Genomic DNA, 15,963 nt, shown 5'->3' on the forward strand with positions numbered 1-15,963 from the left:
TTGATGAACTTTCTCATTCAGCTTCTTAGTTTCTTCATTCAGAACTTCTAGTTGTTATGTTTTATCATGGTAGTGTTCTTGCAAGACATTGTTCTCTTGTGTGATGTACTAGTTCTTTACCTCCATGAGAGATAAGTCATCTTATTTTTTATTAAACAAGTCCTTAGTTCATTTTTTCTCTTCTTGAGCTAATATGAGATCCTTATAGGCTTGATCTCTTTCTAGAATGGTGTTTTCTTTCTCATCTTGTGTGTCACTTAGTCGTACTATTGCATGCTCTTTCTCCCTTTCATTTCCCTAACTCTCTTGGTCAGAGTTTTATTCTTAGTCATGAGTTCGAAGATTGTTTATTCTAATTATTCAAAGCCACTTTACTCTTCAATTGTTTCTATCAACTCCTAGCTTTCTCCAACTTCTTCATCATCTTCTTTCTTTTGGATAAGGATTCTCTCTACTTGTCTTTTAGATCTTCAATAGTGTCAAGTGCTTCATTGAGTTGTGCTTTATATTTTAAAGCTGACATATAGTCTTCTATAAAAAATTTAGGCTTGTTTCTATTAGGGTTTGTGCTTTGATATGAATTATTGGTAACAACCAATTCTACAAAATCTACTAGTTAATACAACTATATTAAACAAAATAAAAAATGCTAACACATTTGTTGAAGGAAATGATAAATGTTTGTAGTAAAACTATACAATATAACACACATTTGTGGGCATTGATAATAAAAATATTACTATGTGGACCCTAATGTGAGGCTGAAAATGTGGTGGGAATAATATACCCACAATCATTTCCTTTCAAGTAAAAGGGTTCCCTCTTAAAGTCTTACATATGTTCCATTTAAGAACACATCATGTTTGGAATGCTTATAATGTGTTAGGATTGTAAAAACCTGTCAAGGCTACCTTGCTAGAGGATATCAATCTCTTTATGAGACATACCTTGTTAGAGGATTTAAAAGACTTAAATAAGGCTTCCCTATCAAAAAATTACAATAGTTTCAATGGTTAGAAAGTAAGATAAATAGTGGATCTAAATACTTGGCACACCTTGCCTAGTAGATCCTCTATGAAAACTCCTTGAAGATGCTCTGACCTTATTCCTATATTCTAGCTTGGTGATATTCCTCAGTTTACTTCCTCTTCATCCTTCTTGTTCTCTATGTATTGATATGTTGTTACTCTTTCTCTTTCTTCATAACTATTATGGTCTTCCTTGACAGATCTCTACTCAACACAAGCACAACACAAATGACAACAACCTTGTCCTCTCCTTTTTAATAACAACAAACTCACCAACCTCTTCAAAATGAAGTCTAAGTAGTCTTAAATCATGTTCACTATTAATGGATAGAAACCCTGGAAGTCATCCCACTCAAACTGCAAATTTAAAATTTAAATTACATAGTGAGTATAGTCACAAGACACATGTGGACACCTATTTGTAGATGCCTATACTCATAGGCCATCCTGTCCATTTATAATTATACATCTATACTTGAGTCCTTGTGTGTTTAGTTTCATCCCACTACTTCCTCTCTATGTATATGCCACGTTTCTATCAAACCTTCTCGTGATTTTTCACATCAATGGTGACTGGGTTGCGACCATCAAATTTCCATGTCTTTCTTTTGTCTTCTGTCAAAATTGGTATGTTAGTCTACTAGGGGTTGCACTTGCAACACTTCAAGTTGTCTTATTAACTAGTGTGTAATCAATGACAATACTTCAATGCTTGCTCAATACTTAAGATCTTTTCTCACCATTTTTTCCAATCAATGTAGTTTAGTCCTACAAAGTTAGACCTCTAGTTTCTAGGTTGATTCCTATAAGATGCTTCACAAAGAATTACAAAAATTTTGAGGGAAAGGGATAGAAATATGATAGAAAAGAAGTCTAAACCTATGGTGATGCACCTAAATTTCAAATTTATGATATCTAGAGAAAACCATAACACTTGAAATCAAAAATAATGTACTAGGTTTACGTAGCTTGCCTTTATTGTGCATGCATGTCAATATTTTACTAAAATATCAAATGTCTATTTTCTTAGTATAAGAAAAGAAATATTTATAGTAAAGAGCATATTACATCTTCTTGACACAATCTATGACTTGTACATTACACTTATCAATAGAAGGTATGAAACAATGATACAAAACTAAAGGAAAAAAGACTTTCACTAATAATTTGTTCAAATCACATTAATAGACAACTTGTGTAAATAATAATAAGGTGATAAATGCTATCAAAAAATGATCTCCAAGGAAGCTCTATATATCATATTGAATGAGATGAAAAATTATACAATAACTCGCCAAAGGACTTAAAAATAGTTACTAAGTACTAAAATTCCATTATTGAGAACCCTCAAAAATGAGTTACAAAACTCATTAAGTAAACACTCTTCAAGTTGTTCCACCAAAATATGCCCTCGAAGCCTCTTTTGAGTTGGATTCAAAAATAAATACTACTTTTTAGGCCATTCAAAAGCTCCAAAAAGATAGGTGAGAAAATAAAAAGTCTTTCTTTGACCCCTTCTACCATTAAAGAATCCAAAAAATGCTCAAACTGCCCTAAAATGACTCAAAAGCCTATATACCCTCCATTTTTCTTCAAACAAATTCAACCTTTTCCTATATACTTGGAAGTTCATCAATACCAACATAGTTTTGTGGACTTAGCCATATGAATTGATGCCTATTCCATTTTGCATTTAAAACTTAATATTCATTCCATGTTTTATAATTCAACATGAAATGGTTATTAAATACAATGATAATGTGCAAAAATAAAATGAAATTTAAATTTAAAAGATGATTTAATCAACAACTTCACATGTGTTATCAAAGTTTACATATATTCATTAAATATATATATATGATATTATTTAACACATAAGTTATTAATTTAAATAGAGGCACATATAGATATGCTCAACCCTTCGATATTTGACCTATGGGAGCCAAAATAAAAATATCTCTAAAGTGCTAACACTTTGAAAAGATAATCATAGGGTATTTGAAACCCTAAAATGCTTAGTATTCACTTCATTTGGCATTTGGATATTGTTGATCTCTAAGCCTATGTTTCTAATTAGTGTCCAAACACATAACCATTAACTAGGAAAGATTACAAGGCCACCACTATGACTGAGTTATCTAGTAAAGGTTAAACATACAATGCTTATACCAAGCGAGAAGATGATTGATGAATATTCAGTAGAGATCGAGGAGATATATAAGTCGAGCAATATAATATGAGCTAAGCAATATAGTATGAAATGAGCAATACAATGAAGACTAGGAATATTCATAAGTTATCAAGAGCTAAGGAAATAGTTATATAGAAGTCAAGTAACAACACAAAGGTTTATACATGACCTAGCATCAAAGCATTCATGTGTCAAGTAGTTCAATTTTGATATGCTAGTTTGTAATTGTCCAAACTCATATGTAAACTATTTTGGTTGACTTTTTTATGATATTTAATATTTGTAAAACCAAATCAAATGTTGATCACACGTCATCATAGAAGGGAATGATCTCTAGGCATGCAATTCAAAAAATTAGGAAATGGAAAACAAATGTCAAAAGATGGTGAAGTGTAAACTATTGATCAAGTTCTAGAAACTTCATAGAATCTCTATTTAAGAGGGATTATAGCCCTAGAATCATGAGTTGTTGCAATTGAAGAGTTAAGATGCGAATGCACAGATAAAAGAATATGATGAGGTTTTAGAGACAGATCTAGCAGAGAGCAATCAAATCAGTAAAGGACTAAATAAAGTTATCAAATTAGGAGAATTAGATTAGAGATATAGCAAAGAGGAGATCCAATATCAGCTTGCAAAGCATACTGAGGGTCAGGTACTAAATCAGTTATTGTTAATTGAGATAGGGTAAATATCTTAACGGATTGGTCCTAACAGGCCTATGTAAATCTCCTAACAAAGTCCTTACTTCATTGTAAGTGTAAAATCCTTTAACAATGTGAGACCTAATAGTCTCTTACACTTTTAATAGGGTAGACCCCTTATAGGGTAGATCATATCTTATGATCAAATATTGTAACCTTAACAGGTTAAGTTTATTGTTGCAACAATGAAGATTTGTGGGTTTCATCCCCATCCTAGTTTTACCTTTGTCTTGAAGTATTTCTGGCTGACCAAATCATTGTGTTATGTGTTGAACTTTTTATGGATGTTATGTATTTCATTTTTGTTTCAATATTTTAGTTTTAATGGTAGATCTATGAGATGAAATAGGCATGAATGAATGAAATTGGTTTTGAATTCAAAATTTTAAGATCCTAATTCACCCCCCCACCCCCCCTCCCCCCCCCCCTCTCTCAGTATCTTGTTTCCCATATACTTATTCCAACATATCTACTATAGAAGCCACTGTTGAAGAGATTGGAAGAAAAGAAGAGGGTTTTGTTGGAATTTATGTAATGGGCACTCTAGAAATGCCCAAAAACTAAACAACTACTAATAGGAATTTTGTCAAATAGTTTACATCCAACTCCTTATTCCTCTATTTACTAATTTAACCCCTTATGACTTTAGAAATGAGACATTTATATTGTTTGCTTGCATGGAATTGAAAAGCACTCAACATGAACAAAAGAAAGTACAATGATATGTAGATTGGAAATTGTATTACAACTAATAAGATGTCATTTTCAAAATTAAATAAAATCAAATACATGGAAAATTATCAACTCACTAATTGCTCCACTATTATTGACATAATGCTATAGCAAATGTTATTTAAACCTTCTGCTACAATGACATGAATAGTGTTGTGTGAATAGTGTTGCATGAGCAATACCTATTTGAATAGTGTTGCTACAGTACTTTGTTTTCCAAACAATCCAATATCTTCATAAAATCATTCCCTCAAAGTAGCATAAGCATCAGATGAGTAAAGAAGAAGGTAAGAGAAAAACATTAAATATGCCTATAGCTAGAAACACACCCAATATGCCTAGTAATAAAGTTGATAACAATGGATTCCAAAGGCCAAACCCCAAGGAAATGACTTCTATAATTTATGATGAAGGGTGATCCCCTTAATACCATAAACTCATAAAAGTAATGACAAAAAATGCAAGTACAAAATATAGATTTCTTATTTGCGTCACAAATGTAGAATTATAGAATTAAAAAGTACAATATACTAACTCACATGGGTGCCTTCATTATAGTAATCAGCAAGACATGCTACAAATTATCACCCAAAGTTGTCCTAGACAATGTTTATGTCTTTCTTAAATAGGCAATTTATGTCGCTCGAGAAGGTCCTAGATGCTCAAACTTAATACCTAGGGCTGACAGACCCTACCAATACATATAAAGTCAGATAAATACATCTTTGACAAGTTATTTTAGATATTTTGGTAGCCCAACTTTGGAAGGACATAACTCCCAAACAGTTGCTCTAATTGGCTATTATAACCACTTTTTGGAAATGCCAGCTCTTGATCTACAGGTTTAGAATAACGCTAGCACCCTTTTGTTGATTTTTCAGACCTCATCTAAGCACTCTAAGGCCTCCAAAAGTGAGCTTGAAGATTTTTTTGCAAATTTTTGTACTAAAAATCCAAAATAACTTCTCTGATACTTAAGCTGGAGCAATGAGATTTTTATGGTAGGCTTATAATTCCAAAATTAACTTTTATGTAGAAAATGAAAACATTCCAAGCTCATATGAGAAACTTGGTAAAAATATTAAGTTCCCATAAGTAGTAACCACCTTATCTACTAGTCCTTATAAAAATAGAAAAGACTAAAATGAAAAATATTTTTGAGTGATGCAAGATTGCTCTTACACCTAGGATGCTCCTGCATCAAACACCCAAGGTAATTTGAGAAGTGACTTTGTCACGCCTCAAGTGTTCAAAGGAAAACCAAGATGGTTAACCTCCTCCTTTACTAGCCATGATGAATATTCTACTAGCCTCCCTTTTCATTTGACCAGATATTCCTCATAAGTTTTGTTCCTAGTACTTTTGCCAATACAATTGTCTAGTATCTCCTCAATCTCCTTTGTAGTTGAACTAGTTGTTGGAATACTCCACTATGCTTCTGCAACTTCATCTCCATCACCTCCTTTATAATACTTTGTCAAATATAAAATATTAAATACTGGTGAAATATTCAATTCAGTAGACAACTCCACTTCATAAGCATTTCTAGAATCATGTCTTTTAAGTCCAAACTTCTTCATCTTCAACTTATTATATGTACCCACTAGAAAATGCTCCTTTCTCAAATCAACCATGACTTCATCTCCAATCTAAAATTTCTTGTACCTCCTTTTCACATCTACCTTAGCCTTAAACTATGTATCCATCTTCATGATGTGCTTCTTCACATCCTCATGCATGTTCTTCAAATGTTTAGCAAAATCTTTTGCTTTAGGACTACTTATCTTCCTTCATCCAACTGCCTCAGTTTAGAAGCATTTTTGGGACTACTCCCATATACAATCTAGAATGGTGATTTACCAGTGCTCCTATTCACAAAATTATTATATGAAAATTTTTCCTATGGTAAAATCAAATCCCATCCTTTTAGTTTGTCTCCAACCAAACATCTTAGTAAGTTTCCCAAACTGTGATTCACAACTTCTATCTGTCCATCAGTCTATGAATAATGTGATGAACTAAACTTCAACTCTATCTTCAATTTCTTCCACAATGTATGCCAAAAATATCCAACAAGTTTGGTATCTCATTCTTAAACTATACTCTTTGGAAGACCATGTAGTCTCACCACTTCTCCGAAAAATAACTCTACCACATTAACAACATCACTAGTCTTCTTGCAAGGAATAAAATGTGCTATTTTTGAAAACCTGTCAGCCACCACAAAATAAGAATCCTACCCACACTAAGTCCTCAGTAAGCCAAGAACAAAATCCATGTTGACATCCTCCTACGGCTTCTCTAGTACAAGTAATGGTTGATACAACCTTGTATTCTTCTTCACTTCTTTCACCATCTAACATTCTCTATAGCCTTGTACAAACTTTTTCACATCTTGCTACAAATACGGCCAATAATAATTCTCAGCAACTAAAGATATGGTTTTATCTCTGCCAAAATTTCTAGCCAATCCTCCACTATGCTTCTCCTTGATCAGATTCTCTCTCGTTGAACTTTTAGGAATTCACAATTGGTTTCCTTTGAACAACATATTATCCTAGGTCATGAAATCCAATGACTTTATCATGTCAAGTGTAATAAGTTTTGTACAAGCCTTCCATGCTTCACCAAAATCAAGATCATCTAGATATAAAGTACTAAGTTTCTTGAACCCAACCACCTCTATCTATATTCCTATTAGCAAAAGTTGTCTTCTACTAAGAGCATCTACAAATCTATTAGACTTCCCACTCTTGTGTTTCACAACAAATGTATAACTCTACAAAAACTCAACCCACTTCAAATGTCTTTGGTTCAATTTTCCTTGACTATTTAAATATTGTAAAGCTTGATGATTAGTATACAAAACATACTCCATAGGAAGAATATAATGTCTCCACTTCTTTAATTCTTGAACTATAGCATAAAACTCTTGATCATAAACAAAATATTTTCTTTTGACATCATTCAACTTCTCACTAAAATAAGCAATAGGTCTACCTTCTTGGCTCAAAATAGCTCCTATTGCAATACCACTAGCATCACAGTCTACTTGAAACACCTTGTTAAAATTAGGAAGTGCTAAAATAGGCTGCTCTATAACTTTCTATTTGAATAGATGAAAATTCTTATCTGCTCCTACAGTCCACTTAAATTCTTTCCTATCCCCTCATTCAAGGGTCCACAAATACTGCCAAAACCTCTTATGAACTTTCTATAGAACTAGCCAATCCATGAAAATATCTTACCTCTGTCACACTCCTTGGAGTAGGCTATTCAAGGATAGCCTTCACTTTCTCTAGGTCCATTTTTAGACCTTTTGCTGAGACTACAAATCCCAAGTACACCAACTCCTTTTCAAAACTACACTTCTTCAGCTTTATCAACAACTTTCCTTCCCTCAACTTATCAAACACCTTGCAAATATGGATCAAATGCTCCTTCAATGTCTTACTAAAGATCAAAATATCATCTAGGTAAATAATGGCAAACTTACCCAAAAATTGCTTTAGTACCTCATTCATGAGCCTCGTGAAAGTGCTTGGTGCATTGGTTAGCCCAAAAGGCATGACTAACCACTCATACAGTCCTTCCCTTGTCTTGGAAGTAGTCTTCCACTCATCACCTTCTCTGATACGAATCTAATGGTACCCACTCTTCATATCTATCTTTGTGAAATACTCAGCTCCACTCAAATACTCCATAATATCATCCATCATTGGCAAGGGAAAACTATACTTGATTATGATCTTGTTGATAGTACAAGAATCTATACACATCCTCCATTCACCATTCTTCTTTGGTGTTAATATGGCTAGTATAGAACATGGACTCAAACTCTCTTGAATCAACCCCTTCTACAACAACTCATGAACTTTTCTGTTCAACCCTTCACTTTTTGTTGGTGTCATTTAGTGCACTGCCTTGTTTGGAAAACTAGCTCCTAGAACCAAATCCATCTAGTGACTGATCTTCCTCATTGAGGGAAATCCATTAGGTACATTATCTGATATAATATCAGAAAAATCTCTGAACATATATGCAACTTCTTTAGGTATCTCCTCTATTTCTGCTTTACTATCTTTTGGAATTATAGAAAAACACACATGCTCAAGTTTCATGCCTTTGAGAAACTCTTTTCCATTAACAAAACATATTTTGGTAGTACTACATACTTTTTCTTATTTCTCCTTCAATGGCTTCAACTTATGTTTCACTCCATCCCTGGTTAGAGTGTAGGTTTTTGCTCACTCATAGTGTACAACATGCTTGTCAAACTATCGCAACCTACCTAGCAACATATGACATATGTCCATAGGTATAATATCACACAGTACCTCATCCTAGTAGCTTCCAATCTTGAACTTCATTGAGCATTTCTCATTGACCATGACCTTTTGGTCATCTTACACCCAAGCAATATTTTATGGATGTGAGTGTTTCTGTCTCTTCAGCTTCAACTTGGTGACCATCATTTTTGACACTAGATTGTCAGTACTTCCACCATCAATGATCACATCACAACACTTATCTTCACATCTGCACCTTGTGTGAAACAAGCTCCTTCTTTGATCAGGTTCATTCTCACCACTTAGCAGGACTCTTCTGTTAACTAGGACTTCTCCTCTTTTAGCATCTTCATAATTTGAGGATCTGGCATCTTCATCAACATGTGCAACTTTGGTTTGGCCTTCTGTTCTTTGATATGTCCTTCCTTGGTGCTAGGTACATTCAAATGCTCTATGCCCTTCTTCTCCACAATGGAAACATTTCTCGCAGAAGCCTCCTCTTCTAGATCCTTTTCCTCTACCTCTTCCTCTCTGATCTCTATTGTTTTGATCATGGAAATGATTGGAATTGTTTCCCCTTTGGTTCTGATTGCTACTTCCAACCTCATCCTTGTTCTTCTGATCATCATTATAGCCTCCATAAGATCATCTGCCAGATCTTCCACTGCAACATCTTCCTCTATTCTTTTTGTCAAGCTTCTTGCTTAATTTCTCCTCAACTTTTAGGGCAAATTGGTATGCCTCCTCAATATTTTTCATTCAAACTAGACTCATCTCATCTAGAATTCTTGGCCTTAACCCATAAAGATAATGGGTCACTTTCTCCTTATCATCTTCTACATGGTCGGTTCTAATGAGAACTCAATAGAACTCTTTGGTATACTCTTGAAGAAATTTTCCCACGTACTTTAGCCCTTGTATTTTCTTCAAAAGATCAAGCTCATAATCCACATAAATGAATTGTCACTTCAGTTTAGCTACAATTCGTTCCCATATGGTGGCTTTGCCCTTTCCCTTTCTATTTCGCTCCAACAGAACCTCCTACCACCTAATCTTTGCATGTCCCTTTAGTTTTGCCTTCACAAAATTGACTCTATCAAGATCCTCAATATCTTCATACTCAAAGTACTCCCTCAATTCATTGATCCAATTGATCAGCTCCTTTAGGCTAATATTTCCTGAAAATGTGGGAACTTCAAGCTTAGGTTTTTTTCCAATCTTGGAGATGGCCCTAAAGAGCCTCTCTTCCTCTAGGTTTAGAACTACCTCTACTGTGACATTTTTTTCTACTTCATCCTCATCCTTGCTTTCATCTCTTACATGAAGATTTATTCCTCTATGCATTTTTTCTTCCAATGCTAGCATTTTTCTTTGGAGGGCTCGAAAACCCTCAGGTGTAACACCTATAGCTCTTTCACCATGCTCTCTTCATGGAGGCATTTTTGTGCTTCCACTAAAACCCTAGTGCAAACTACCTCACAATTAGTAATTTGTCTACACACTCAACCTAAACCACGATCCTGGTAAAAATTCCTCACAGTTAGTGATATATCCACACACTCAAAAACTAAACTCATCAAAGTAATAATAGCAAATGTGAGAATAAAATATAAATTTCTTATTTGTGTCACAAATAAGAAATTATAGAATTCACAAGTACAATATGCTAACCCACATGGGCACCTTCATTATAGTATTCTTCAAGACAAGCTATGAACTATCACCTAGAGCTATCCTAGATAATGTTTGGGCCTTTATTAAATAGGAAATTTATGCCACCCAAGAAGGTTCTAGATGCTCAAAATTAATACCTAGGGCCAAAAAACCCTAATAATAAATATAAATTCGGCTAAATACATCTTTGACAAATTATTTTTGATATTTTGGTAGCCCAACTTCGAAATGTCATAACTCTTGAATCGTTGCTCTAATTGGCTATTATAACCACTTTTCAGAAATGCCAACTCCTAATCTACAGACTCAAAACAATGGTATTGCCCTTTCATCGAGTTTTCAAACCTCATCTGAGCACTTTAAGGCCTCCAATTGTGAGCTTGGAGATTTTTGTGCAAATTTTTTTAATAAAAATCTGCAATAAATTCTCTGATACTTAAGCTGGAGCAATGAGATTTTTATGGTAGGCTTGTAATTCCAAAATGAACCTTCATGTAGAAAATGAGAACATTCTAAGCTCGTATGAGAAACTTATTAAAAATAACAAGTTCTCATAAATAATAACCACCCTGTCTACTAGTCCTTATTAAAATAGAATAGACTAAAATTGAAAATGTTTTTGGGTGATGCAAAATTTCTCTTACACCCAGGATGCTTCTACATCAATTTCATAAGAGAGGATAGACATACTCTATGCCAAGAACGGATCTGCAACTCACACATCAATTTTCTTCTCATATTCAACCTGTCAAATGAAGCCACTAACACTCCCTTTCATTCTTTCTCCAAGGATCAATTCAACTCACATGAGAAATGTGGGATAAAAGATGTGCAATATCAAACATATTAAAATAATTGCTTATGTCTCCCTTAAGCACCCCCTTTTATTTTCACACATTCCCATAAAATTTAATATTAAAGTAACACTTTAATATTTTACAACTAAATTAAATGTTACTTTAGTAATACTTTAAGCATAAAAATATATTAGCTATCAAACTTTGAACAATACAAGTGATAACTCATTGGAAAGCTGTTGCCAAGGAGTATCAAATCCAATCACCAAAACTAGCCTCCCTTGTGTCCTATTGACTTACTAAAAATACTAAGTATGCCTAAGACTGAGTAAATTGACTCCATTTTGGCCCAAACTGGACATGACTAGGCCAAAACACTCTAAGCTTCCTTTAAACCTTTCATTAGCCCTTAGGACCATGTAGAATTAAGATAATGTACACACACACTTTGTCGACTACTAAAGTGGGGACATTACAATTAATGATGGTCTTTGTCCATTTTTTTGACACGTCTCCACTTTTACATTTGTTGGCCACCATAAATAAGGCATTGTGGAAATAGTTGAAACTTTTTGAAGCCATTTTGTTTCTTTTTATTCTTGTTTGTATATTCAAACCTTCTCTTTACCAAAAAAATCCAAAAAAGGTGATCATTTCTAGTTATCTCTTTAAGTTTTATTGTAGAGATCTAAAAGATGTCATCAAAATCATGAAATAGAATGAATCTATGTTGCTTTGTGACTTGCGGCCAGTGTCTTGGTCCTTTGTTGGAAGTGTATTTGTGACATTATAAATTTTTACATGATTTTTTCTTTCTATTATAGTAGTCATGGAAGGGTTTCTTTAAAAACATCTTTTTATATAACATATCTCTATTTTTAAAAGAAACATCCATAGTTGTTGTGAATGTGTAAGCTTGAAAAAGATAAATATTTTGTGTTGTTGATTCTTGTTGTAGGAAAAATTTGGGATGCTTTATGAGTTCAAAACTCTTAAGGAAATGATGGAATTCTCCATAATTGTTGCTCCTTTTTCTATTTATGCAACACTCTTTCTATTTCTTTTCTTTTCTCTATTATTTACTGAATAGAAGCCCGTACTTTACATTTTGATGATGAAATTTCTCTCTATCATTATTATTATATGATATCTCTATGTTTTTTTGTTTTTAAGATATCTACATGTTTTCTCTACTAATAATAAAACTTTTCATCTATACTTGACTAAAAAAAGAAGAAAAACATTGTACATCTCAAAACCCTTGATGTTTACCAACTCATCCATTTTAAATATCTAATGTAGATATCATTTTCTATAATTAATAGAAACATGTTGAATCTTACTTTTTAATAGACATCCTTACTCTAGAAAAAAAAAAAAAAAAACTCAAGATTTACTTCATTTTTATACATGGTACTTGTTATGAATGCAAATTTCCTCTATGTATCACTCCCTGGATTTTAATACACCGCTAACACAAAAATTACAATCATTAAGAATTTTATGTAAGCTTAAAACCTTTCCCTTGATGCTTTTAAGAATGTATCTTCTCTACTTTCACATTATGACCAGCTCTGATTGATGGACACCCTTACCATTGACAATGAACATATTTGACATTATGATGATGATATATAACTCTTGCCTTATTCTAATCTATTTTCTGAACAATCATATGATACCATTGTAAAGGATGTATTACTGATTCGGTATGACATTGATTTTTATGACTTGAAAAGATCCTTACAATCCAAAATAAATCCTTACATAAATGTCACACATGACCTAGTAAGTGCTACACCTTCCATGACATACAATATTTGTGACTTAAGTTTACTATAATCAATGATAATTTATCACCATTTCCATTCAAGCTAAGATTTTACTTTTTCTTATTCAACAACTTTTCAATACCTATTGCATATCATTTCATAACTCTATTTGCAATCTTTGTGATTATTTATTCAAAATATCACAATAGTGTTTTCCAAATATGTTCATTATAGTAAACATATGCAATGGAGTTAGATTCAAACTATGAATATTGTTGGTTCATTTGCACAAGTCATGAATGAGCCTCTCCATAACTTTGAAACTATTGGTTGAAAAAATGTCCCATTGCTAGGTCTTTTGATTCAGGAAGTAATGATCTTTAACTTTATGAAGTTGACACTCATTTGGTCCTAACTGATTATGTTTTTACTTTTAAATACATGTTGTTGGTTAAGATTTTCATTAGAAGGATGTTTTTACCTATATTGATGGTGTTCATTGCTATTGTGGTTTCTTTAACCCCTGAAACATGATAATAATCTATCATTTTATATTGTATTGTTGATCCATGTTTTCTTATGATGATGTATTTTATACTTTTATCGACTATGTTGATTTCATTTTGAATATTGAAGTGATACTTATCTTTACATTGTATTGTTTATAACGACTCCAATATTTAATTTTCTCTTTCAAATATGTTACTAATTTTGAAACTAAAATTATCATAGATAAAGTTGTAATGTGTTTTCACTTTATTTGTCAAAATGCTCAAATATAATTTGCAATGCTCTATTTCTACATACACATATTTTTTTCTATCAATGACATTCTAGCTTGAACCATTAGGGGAGTCACATTTACATCCACATGTCACTGACCATCTCTTACTGCATATGACATAAACTAGTTAGAAAAATAGAACAATATTTGTATTTGGACAATATGGATGCTTTTATGAGGTGCAATGGTGATAGGTTGGTAATTAATTAGATCTCCTAGATCTAACCATATGTCTCTTATGATTTTAGGGCCTTTCATTTTGAAAGCAGGAAGCAAGAAAAACTAGAGTGTGCAAAGTCAAATCCTCGACAAGTTCACTAGTCATTTAGGCACTAGATGGCCCCTATGACTTTTATACCTCATTTTTATGTATTCACACTATAATTTCAAACATTTCTTTATTTTTCTTAGCTATTTTCATGTCTTGTGTGAATCACTTTGAATGGTTTGATGAGTAAGATTTATATTTTCAGAAAAGATATTTAAAGACATCAATTTATGTCTTGTTATTTCTCTTTTCTTCATAAAATATAAAATCTATGCATGAATAGGATCAATGTAAATCTTTTAATATTATGGCATAAGACACTTAATTATATTTTCAAAAGATTATCTTGTAGGAAGCATGCATCTACTTGATTTGAGCCTATAGATGAAAAATAGGTAACATTTCTAAGGAATAACAATCACAACCAAAATTAAAAGGTGATTAACTATTATTTACACGATAAATTTTGTTTTCCTTATTTAGAGTTAATGTAGATTAGACTAAAATCTTATCCATAAATTACAATTTTGATAGAGGAAATTTTTTGTTAAAATTAATATAAACACCTAAAACTAATGCTAATAAGCATTATGCAAAAATAATACAAGTACATATTTGTTGTGTTTATCAATTATGGTTTTATGCTTGTGGAATGTCTTCATGATATAAATGTAAAATGGACAAACACTCTCTACAACAAGAAATTTATACATAGTAATATATAATTCTAAACATTCATGACAAAAAACTAACTTGTCTACCATACTATATGAGCCTTACATAGGTTCAGTTAGCCTATTAGTTATATATACAAGATAAAAAGTTTTACAACTCTTGACCTTTTATGAACCAAACTCAATTTTTCTATATTTAAATCAGTAGTTATTGACATCTCGAGATGTTTCAACCTTCTAGACTTGACACCAAGTTCTCAAATAAAATACAACAGTAAATCAATGCATTTACAAGGTCCACCAACCATCACTCTCTTCCCCATTATTGTCTTTCTAAACTCAAAACTTTTGCACATCAATTGGTTATTCATCACATGTTTTTTGTATTATTGTTTTCCAAAAATAGCTTTGAAACTCATTACCAAGAATACACCATTAGTAGTAGAAAATTGGTATTAATTTATCATACCTTCCACCCTCTAATGTTTTTTCCCTATGGAAATTTGATCCCTATTTGTGTTAACTCTCTACCCAGTAATAAAGGAATGGTTAACATCCAAAGACTTTATCCTAAACACCATATGGTAAGGTTGAGTGACTAATAAGAAAAACATGTCTACAATATCTTAGTTGATCCAACTTTTGGTTAAGTGTACTTAGATGTGATTAAAAATAAGGGTCTTAAGATACCACTTTTTTATAATAATAATAATAATAAAGAAGAGAAAAGTTTGATATTCAAAAATAAAATTAAGATAGATATCTTGAGCATTTGTAGATGCAACAAAAACAAGATTTGTAGTGCTCTTAATCTACATTATAAACTTCTTTTTTTAAAAGGTGAAGATTAAAGGTTTGAAAAAATGGGAACACACAAAGTGGTCCTATTTTTCCAAAAAAAAAAAAAAAAAATCTTATGTTTTCTATGTTCCCCTTGTTGGTTCTTTTTCTTACAATCCCAATCCTAAGTGAAAACATAAAATTGAAACTAAGGGATTTGAAAACTAGGGCATACATTGAAAATCCTCAACAAACCAAGGACTGTTGGAA

Source organism: Cupressus sempervirens, chromosome 6, assembly GCF_028749045.1.
Source record: "Cupressus sempervirens isolate cs-2001-9-10 chromosome 6, ASM2874904v1, whole genome shotgun sequence".
In the NCBI taxonomy this organism is placed as follows: Eukaryota; Viridiplantae; Streptophyta; class Pinopsida; order Cupressales; family Cupressaceae; genus Cupressus; species Cupressus sempervirens.